Source organism: Aethalodelphis obliquidens, unplaced genomic scaffold (genome assembly GCF_003676395.1).
Source record: "Aethalodelphis obliquidens isolate GAN/ISIS:26980383/991018 unplaced genomic scaffold, ASM367639v1 scaffold9, whole genome shotgun sequence".
In the NCBI taxonomy this organism is placed as follows: domain Eukaryota; kingdom Metazoa; phylum Chordata; class Mammalia; order Artiodactyla; family Delphinidae; genus Aethalodelphis; species Aethalodelphis obliquidens.
In genome coordinates, this window is record NW_020837953.1 from 51,676,048 (window position 1) to 51,683,766 (window position 7,719).

General features: G+C 67.1%; 1 long non-coding RNA gene across 1 annotated transcript; it reads right to left on the minus strand.

Annotated features, from left to right (window-relative positions):
* Positions 1 to 532: 532 nt before the first annotated feature.
* On the minus strand, positions 533 to 7,719 carry LOC113622300 (uncharacterized). The gene is made up of 2 exons (XR_003433477.1): positions 5,060 to 7,719; positions 533 to 3,853 (listed from the first exon to the last, which is right to left on the minus strand). It is a non-coding gene; the product is annotated as an uncharacterized LOC113622300 (long non-coding RNA).

Below are 7,719 nucleotides of genomic sequence, written 5' to 3' on the forward strand. Positions count from 1 at the left end.
TCAAGCAAATTCCTGCCAGCCCCAGAGGCCCTTTCTCGTCCCGCCCCAGGAACGCGGGGCGTCCGCGGCCCCCAGGCTGGCCCGAGCCGGAGGGTAGAGCGCAGCCAGGGAGGTGGCCTGTTTTCCACCCCGGGTGCTGGAATGTTCCCTGACGGTGGGAGCCGACCCCCGCGTCCCCCAGCTGCGGCCGCATTCCGGGTGGGAGCCCGGCCAGCCCTGCGAGCTTTTTCCACGCTCCGGTGCCAGCACTGGCGGGCTAGGGCGGGAGAGGACGGTTTCCATGGCAACCTCACTTTCTGTTATTTCTTATTTTCTTTTTTATGGTTTCTCCAACTTTGAAGCTCTCCAGACAGTTTACAGACTGCAAGGAAGAAAAGTGTTTCCTTCTCTCCCATGTCCCCCAGCGGGCAGCAATCCCACCCCCAGAGCCGCCCCTTCCCACAAGACAAGCCAGACAGCCGTGTCTTCAGAGGCTAATTATTTTTAAAAGCATCCTAGAGGAAGTGAATTATTTTTCTTCTAAAAAGATAGGAAAGTATTTTCAGAAGAACCCCTGCCCTCAGCCACGCAGCCCCATCGGCGGGGTGGGGAGGCCCTGAGCCCGGCCCACCTTGCAGAGCTGGCATGTGTCCTCAGGTCCGGCCCCAGCTCTGCCCCAGGACACGGGGTGGGAGGTGACTTCCCTCACCCCAAATGCACTTATTCACCTGCGTTGCACACCCAGCTCCCCAGGAGAAGGGCCTGGAGCCCCGGGCAGGGTACTGAGGCGGGGTCCCTGGGTGGGGGTTGGGGGGTGCGGGGGATCTGAGGGCGGCGGCAGCCTGGTCCAAGTGCCCGCCTCTCGCAGGGGGGTGTGTCGTCGTGATCCGTGACGTGGCCACCCCTCCGTTCCCAGGCCACACGCTGCCCGCTGCCTTCGAACACCTTCGGGTCTCGGCGCAGGGCTCGGGCCAGCAGCCCCACGCCCCTGGAGGCGGCCCTGAGCGCCGAGCTAGGGGGCTGCCCGAGGAGCCCACCACTGGCTTTAATGGAACGTGCAAGACCGACTTCCGAGGGGGGGCTCCTCCCCCGACCCCCGGACACACGTGGCGGCTCATCTGGGCGTCCCAAGGCGGGGCGGCCGGTGGTGGCTGGTGCCCTTCTCGGCTGGCACGTCTGCACCATCCGCGCTCTCCCCGGGGTGAGCCCAGGCCTGGCGGTCCCAGTCCCCTGGCCACAGAGCCCTGCAGCAAAGCCGGCCCAGCAGACCCCTCGGGCCAGCACTGCCCGGAGGCCGGCCGGCCAGCGCCTGCCTCCCCGCCGTCCCTGCCTTGGAGGGTGGCTCCGGGGCCCCGCTGGCAGCCTGAGGGTCAGGACGGCTCCCAAACGAGAATCAAGAGGCCGTAGGCAGGTGATCGGTTTTCCAGAAACCAGAGGCCATGTCTGCAGGGACCGCTTGTCAGATTTCACAGCTGCCTCTGAAATGCACCCCCAACCAATCAGCCAGGTCTGGGGCTCGGGGGATAGAGCAGGGGACACGCCGGGAGGCCTGGGGGCAGCCGGACGAGCAGCCACGTGGAGGAGCCGGCGGAGGGGCCCGCACCTGCCAACCTCCTACTTGGGGTGCGACCACACTCCAGACCCTGGATCCAAAGCCTCCGCCCAGAGCCCCCAGATCTCCCCGCATCCACACAGGGCTGGGCTCACCCCCTGCCTCGAAGCCCACGACCTCCTCCTCTCCCTGGCCACCTGCTGCCCTCGCAGAGTGGGAGGAAGGGGGAGGGGACGCCCAGAGCCCTCAGCCCCTCCCTCACTGGCACAGTCACCCCTGGACCCGAGTGGACGGGCCCCTGAGCCCCCAGCCACGAGGATGAAGCTGCTGCTTCCCATCCGAAACGCCCTGCTGACCCCCCGCCCCTCATCCCGCACCCATTTCCCTCCTACGCTCGCCATCTGCACCCCCCGGTCCCCGTGAGCACCCCACCCCCACTTCAGCGCTCAGAGCAGGGCCACCTGCCCCAAGGGGCTCCAGGCACCAGACGTGGCCCTGGCAAGGCCCCCCATCCCCTTGACTCAGCCCTGGGGCCTGGGGCTTGGGCCGCCCCCCCACCTCCCGGGGAGCTCGCTGTCTCCTGGTCTCCCCTGGCTTCAGCAGCGGTGGTGCGGCAGCCCCCTCGGGCGTCCAGGGCACCGTAGACCTGACGTGCCCCACACCCGCTCCTCCTGCTGGGCTGACAGCTACGCAGTCTTCTGTCGTTAAGGCCCAAATCCTCCACGTCCGCCTTTGTTCTCTCTTGCTCTGTGGTCCACGCCCCCACCTCAACCCCCGCAATCCTGCAGGTCTTCAAGGTGCATCCCCAGCTGACCCCATCTCACTCCACCCAGCACTCGCCCTGCCCCGACGTCTCTCCTCCACCAGGTGACCCACGGCTCCGCTGCTCCTTCAGCTAAGCTGGGCATGCTTCTGCCTCAGGGCCTTTGCACTCGCTCTTTACCTCCTCACGAGGCCTTCCCCACCCCAGCTCCAGCAACACGGCCTCCAGCTCCCTGCTTCCTCTTCCGTCTTCTGCACGTGTCACGGGCTAGGACGCCGTGCGTTTCACAAACGAATCTCCCAGAGGGTGGGCATTTCTTCAGTTCTGTACACCAGCACACCTCGGCACCTGGAGCAGCATGTGGCCTACACAAGGCACCCAGCGGGTATTTGTAAGGAATGGGTGAATGCGGAGAACCCAGTTGGTGCAGCCGCTACTCCAAGCCGGGCAGCGTGCAGGCACTGGAGACAAACAGGCAGAGGAGGTGTGCAGAGCAGGGCTTTGGTGGGGGGATAGCTGGAAGGACAGACGGACGGATGGTGGGTGGGTAGGTGGACAGACTGATGGAAGTATGAATAAACAGAGGGATGGATAGATGGATGGTGGGTGGGTGGATGGGGATGGATGTAATGAGGGATGGAGGAAGCAGAGGTCCATGTGCCTTTAGGACGTAGGTCGATGTGGAATAATTATGTTCTAACATGAAAAGCAGGAGGAGGCTAACGACCAAAACCAATCCAGAGCACGAGAGCCCTGCACCCTTCCTGCTTTTCTCTCAGTAGGTTTCCCACCCAATTTCCCTCAACACACCTGCCCCAATACACGGTCAACAGGTGGCAGATGGGGCAGCGGGGTGGAGCTGATCCCCTGCAGGACGGGGGAGCTGAGCCCCGGCCCCAGGCGACCCTCCACCTCTGCTCAGTCCGGCTCCCAGGGCAGGGGGAGCGGCTGGGCCATGAGCCCCGCCAAGGGCCAGCTTCAGCATGAGGAACAGAGAGGAATGACAGCCAGTGAGGGAAAGGGGGTTCCAGGACCTCCACGATGAGGGAGCTGATGGAGTTCTGAGCCCGAGACGTGGGGTGGCAGCTGGGGAGCCTGGAGCAAGCGGCATCTGTCAGCCTCCTTCTGGTTCGAGGAGCTCCAGGAGACACAGACGCTGCCAGCCTGGTCTAGCAGGGCCTCCGCCCCTGAATGTCTGTCAGGAGAGGCCAGGCTGCAGGTGTCCCAGCAGTGAGTTCCCAGAAGCGGCCCGTCCTCGGGAACCCCTGACTCCTGCATCATGCCTGGGCTCCTGGGGGCTCTACCCCACCCAAAGTGGTGGAGGCAGACGGAGGGGGTGCAGGACAGCGCCCCCTCCGGAGGGTGTGGCAGGTGAGCTGCCGGGGGCGGTGTCCACACAGGGCTGCGTGAATCCTGGGGGCAGAGCCCTGGCCAGGACCCCATGCCCTTGAAAATCCCCTAAGACAGCTTCCTCCAGGCCCCGTCATCCACCGGCTCCACCCCAAGACTCGGCAAGTCGCTCTGCAGCTCCTTCTTTGCTTCAAGATAAAACCACACTTCTGTCAAAAGAAAAACAATGAAAATGATGTTTCAATTTAAAAAACAAAAATGCTGGAAACAGAAGCAGCTGCTGTGTTTCCCACACGGCCGGGTCAGGAGGCATCTTCTGGGGTTGAATTCCAAATCAGAATCACGATTTTCAGTCCCCAAACCCAGGGCAGCAAGTTCAAGGTCGCCGCCCCACAAGGACGATGTGGGCCTCCCGGGACGTGGGGCGGGGGCTGCCCACCGTGGGTGCCCCCGCAGACTTGGAGCGAAGCTGGCTGTTCAGTCGGCAGCCTCTGCAAACACAGGGCCCACGAAACCTCCTACTTTCCGAAGGCCCGAGGGCAGGGGCTGCTTGGAACCCAGGAGGTGGGGTGGGGGCAGGACGGTCCCAGGTGAAAGGCGCTGTCCCCTGCCCCTCCCCTCGTGCCCACCCGCTGCCAGGAGTCCTGGGTGGGGGGCAGGCACCGCTCCTGGCCGCGCGCCTGAGCCACGGCCCCAGGGACCCACCAGGACTTCAGCTGAAGGTCAGGGGGTGCTGGGGGGGGGTTCAGACACCAGAGGCACTGCCCCCAGCCCGTTAGGACCCCCAGTCCTCACACTGTGTCCCACAGACAAATCTGTAGAAAATCTGAATTCTCAACAAAAAAAAAAAAAAAAAAGAGGGAGGGTCAGCAGAAGCCAGAGGTGCTGGCCCGGCCATTACACCAGCTCTGGAGGAGGAGCTGGGAGGGAAGAGGGGGTCCTGGGAGGGGCAGCATCCAGCCTGGACCACGGAAGGCCAGAGCGGCAAGGCGGCCGCAGGCAGGGCCCTACCAGCAGACGGTGCCCCCCAGGCAGGCGGGGGCTCCGGCGGGCCTGCCTCTCGGGGGCGGCTATGCGTCTGCCTCTGGCCTGGAGAGCCCCCCGCCTGGGGCCTTCTCCTCAGAGGCAGGCAGGCCTCTTGGGAGTCTTCCAGGAGAGCAGCACCAGTGGGCCAGGTGGGGCCTCCAAGCCACCCTCCTCCACACCGGGGTGGGGCGGGCAGATGGACAGAGGCTGATGGGGGGCTGCCTTGAGGCTGCCTTACACCCCAGGAGGCTACACGGGCTCCAGCAGGCTCTGGGAGGGGGCTCCTTTCTCCTCCGGGCCTCGGCGCCCCCGGTGGACCCTCCTCCTGCCTCTGACTTCTGGGGCTGGGGACTGACTCCAGATGGTCCACTCACGGAAGGGCCATTTACCGAGTGACAGCCACGCGCCTGAGTCCTGGCAACTTCGTTCCCCGACTGGAGTCTGAGCCAGAGACAAGGGACGCACACAGAGATGGGAAGAGCCGGGAGAGCTGGGGGCGCCTGCCCTCTGCCCAGCCCACTTCCCAGCAGGGCCTCGGCAGGCACAGCCCCTCAGAGCACTCCAGGCCGCTCCCCCCAGCCTCCCCTCCCACTGGCCGGCGGGTCGCCCAGGATGCCCCCGGCAGAGGCCTCCCTTCTCCGCAGCCCGGGCAGGCCGCCTGGTCTCGGTGCCAGTCGGGTGGCGAGGCCAGCTGTGCAGAGCACCCCCCCGCCACCCCCAGGGAGGGCTTCCTGGAGGGCGCAGGGGGGCCAGCCTGCCAGCCAGGCTCCGGGGCAGCCTGGCCCGCTCGGTGAGCTCACTGCTAGCCCGAGGTGTCCTGGGAGCCCTCGGTCCTGGCGGAGTCGGCGAGGGTCTCCAGGCCTGTTTCAGCACCACCGGGGCACACAGACAGCTGCCCGCGGCGCCCCCCTTCCTGCCCCCTCCCTTCAGGGCAGGGACAGCCACTGAGGGCCAGCCCGGGGCCTCTCTGATGGAAAAGCCAGGCTGGGGTGGGCACAGGGGACCTTGGGAGGCAGGTGGGGAGCGGCTGCCGCGGGCCCCCCTCCTCAGGCCCGGGACCGCCTCTGGCCCTCAGCAAGCCTGGGGGCGTCCCGGGAGCAAGCGAGCCAGGCGGTGACCCACACTGGCCACAGCTGCCCCAGCCCGGGCTCCTCTTGGCGCGAGGCCCTGGGTCTTGAGGCGCGGGCGGGCGCCCCACTGCCACGGCCGGGGACGTTCTCCGATGGAGACTATAAATAGGACTGTCATGGGGACACCAGATGTGCGGGCTCAGCCGGCAGGCCAGCCCTCCCGCCCCACACGGCCCCTGAGCGGGACTGCTCCCCCGAACACGGACACCCGTCCTCCTGGTAACCCTCCCGTCCACAGGGGCTCAGAGCACTGTCAGCCGCCCCCGACCCTGCCCCCTGGACACCCGGCAACAGGAACCAGAACAGCTCCCTCCCACAGATGTGGCTCCAGAGCCCAATGGGTGGGACCACCTGGGGAGGGGCCCGGGAGGAGTGCTGTCCACCCCCCGCACCCCCGAGCCCTCAACACTCCTTGGCCCTCCACGCAGCACAGATGCCAGCCTGGCCGCGTCAGCCACCGGGGGCCTCTGCACCAGATCGAGGCCGGGCTCGCCCTCCAGGGGTTCTCATCCTGTGGGCTAATCCTTGGTGAGCCCCTCTCGAGGACCCCACTAGAAAAGAGGGCAAAGGTGGAGCAGAGATGAAGGGGAGCCTTCAGGCAGATGCCTGGGTCAGGGCTGGGGGTGCACCTGGAGCACCACAAAGGCCCCGATCTGGAAAGAACCTGCTGGCCAGCGGGTGCACTGGAGAGCTGGCCAGTGGACAGTCCAGACCTGCTGTGAGCTGGTGGGGTTGGGGGGGTGGGGAGGTGAGGTCCCAGAGGCAAGGCAGGGCCTGGGGAGGGGGCCCCAAGTACCAGCCAGTGCCAGGGAGAGGAAGGGTGTGTAGACGAGGGGGTTATCATCCTGATGACAGTGAGGGCTGGGGACAGAGGCGGCGAGGCCTAGAGAAGACAGGGACAGAGAGAGAGGCGGGGAGAGCACTTCTACAGGGGAGCAGGTCGTGCGAGGCCTTCTCTGGTCACATCCTTCAAGGCCCATCCCACCTCCCACCCTGGGGGCTGGGGTGCCCTGGGGCTTCCCCACCCCCCCCCCCCCCCCCCCAGCAGTGACTAGACTCAAGTCTGCGCCTGCATGGAGGGCAGTGGGGCGGGACGGGGCCCAAGGCCTCCAGGGAGCCCGCGCAGGGTTCTCACAGGGATGCTTTTCCACACCGGTGGGAACGCGCTGCCCAAAGTTCGAGGGGTCTTAAAGGATCCGTTTTGCTTCGGATCTGGCATAAAAGGCAGGCGGCCCCCCAAAGATAAGGACACCCAAGCAGGCTGAGCGGAAACCTCCTGGGGAGGGCGGGCTCGTGTGCCGACCCCGGAGCAAGCCCCTCCCCGCGCTCGGCCCGAAGGTGCAGTTCCCGCCTCCGCCGCCGGGGGTCGCGCCGACACCCCGGCCCCCCCTAGGCCGCGCGGCGCTCGGATGCGTGGACACGTCAGCGCCCGCCCGCCCCCGCATGGGAGACGCTCGGAGCGCGTGGGGAGCCCCTATCTTACCCCGGAGCGAGGGCGCGGGGGCTCCAGCCCAACGTGCCCCCAAGGCCCCTCCCCCCACAGGGTACACCTCTGTCTCCCCCCCATCCCGCCTCTCCCCAGCGCGCAGGGCGGGAGGGGGGGCACTTCCTGCCGCCCGCTCCCTCCTTCCCGAGCGCGCGCCACCCCCGGTCCCCGGGCCCGAGTGCCCGGGCTGCGGCGTGTGGGTTGCCCCGGCCCGCTCCGCCCCCACCCCCACCCCCACCCCGGGCCTGAACCTGATCCCGCCCCTCGCGGTGGGTGGAAGGGTCGACCTCGCGGCGGCGGGGGAACGCGCGGCCCCACCCCCGCGCCCGGCGCAGGCGTGGAGAGGAGGGGCCTAGGCGGGGGCGGGCCGCCCCGTCGTAACCCCATCTCCGACCCCGCCCCACGGCCGGAAGCGCCGCCGTGCCCACCCCCG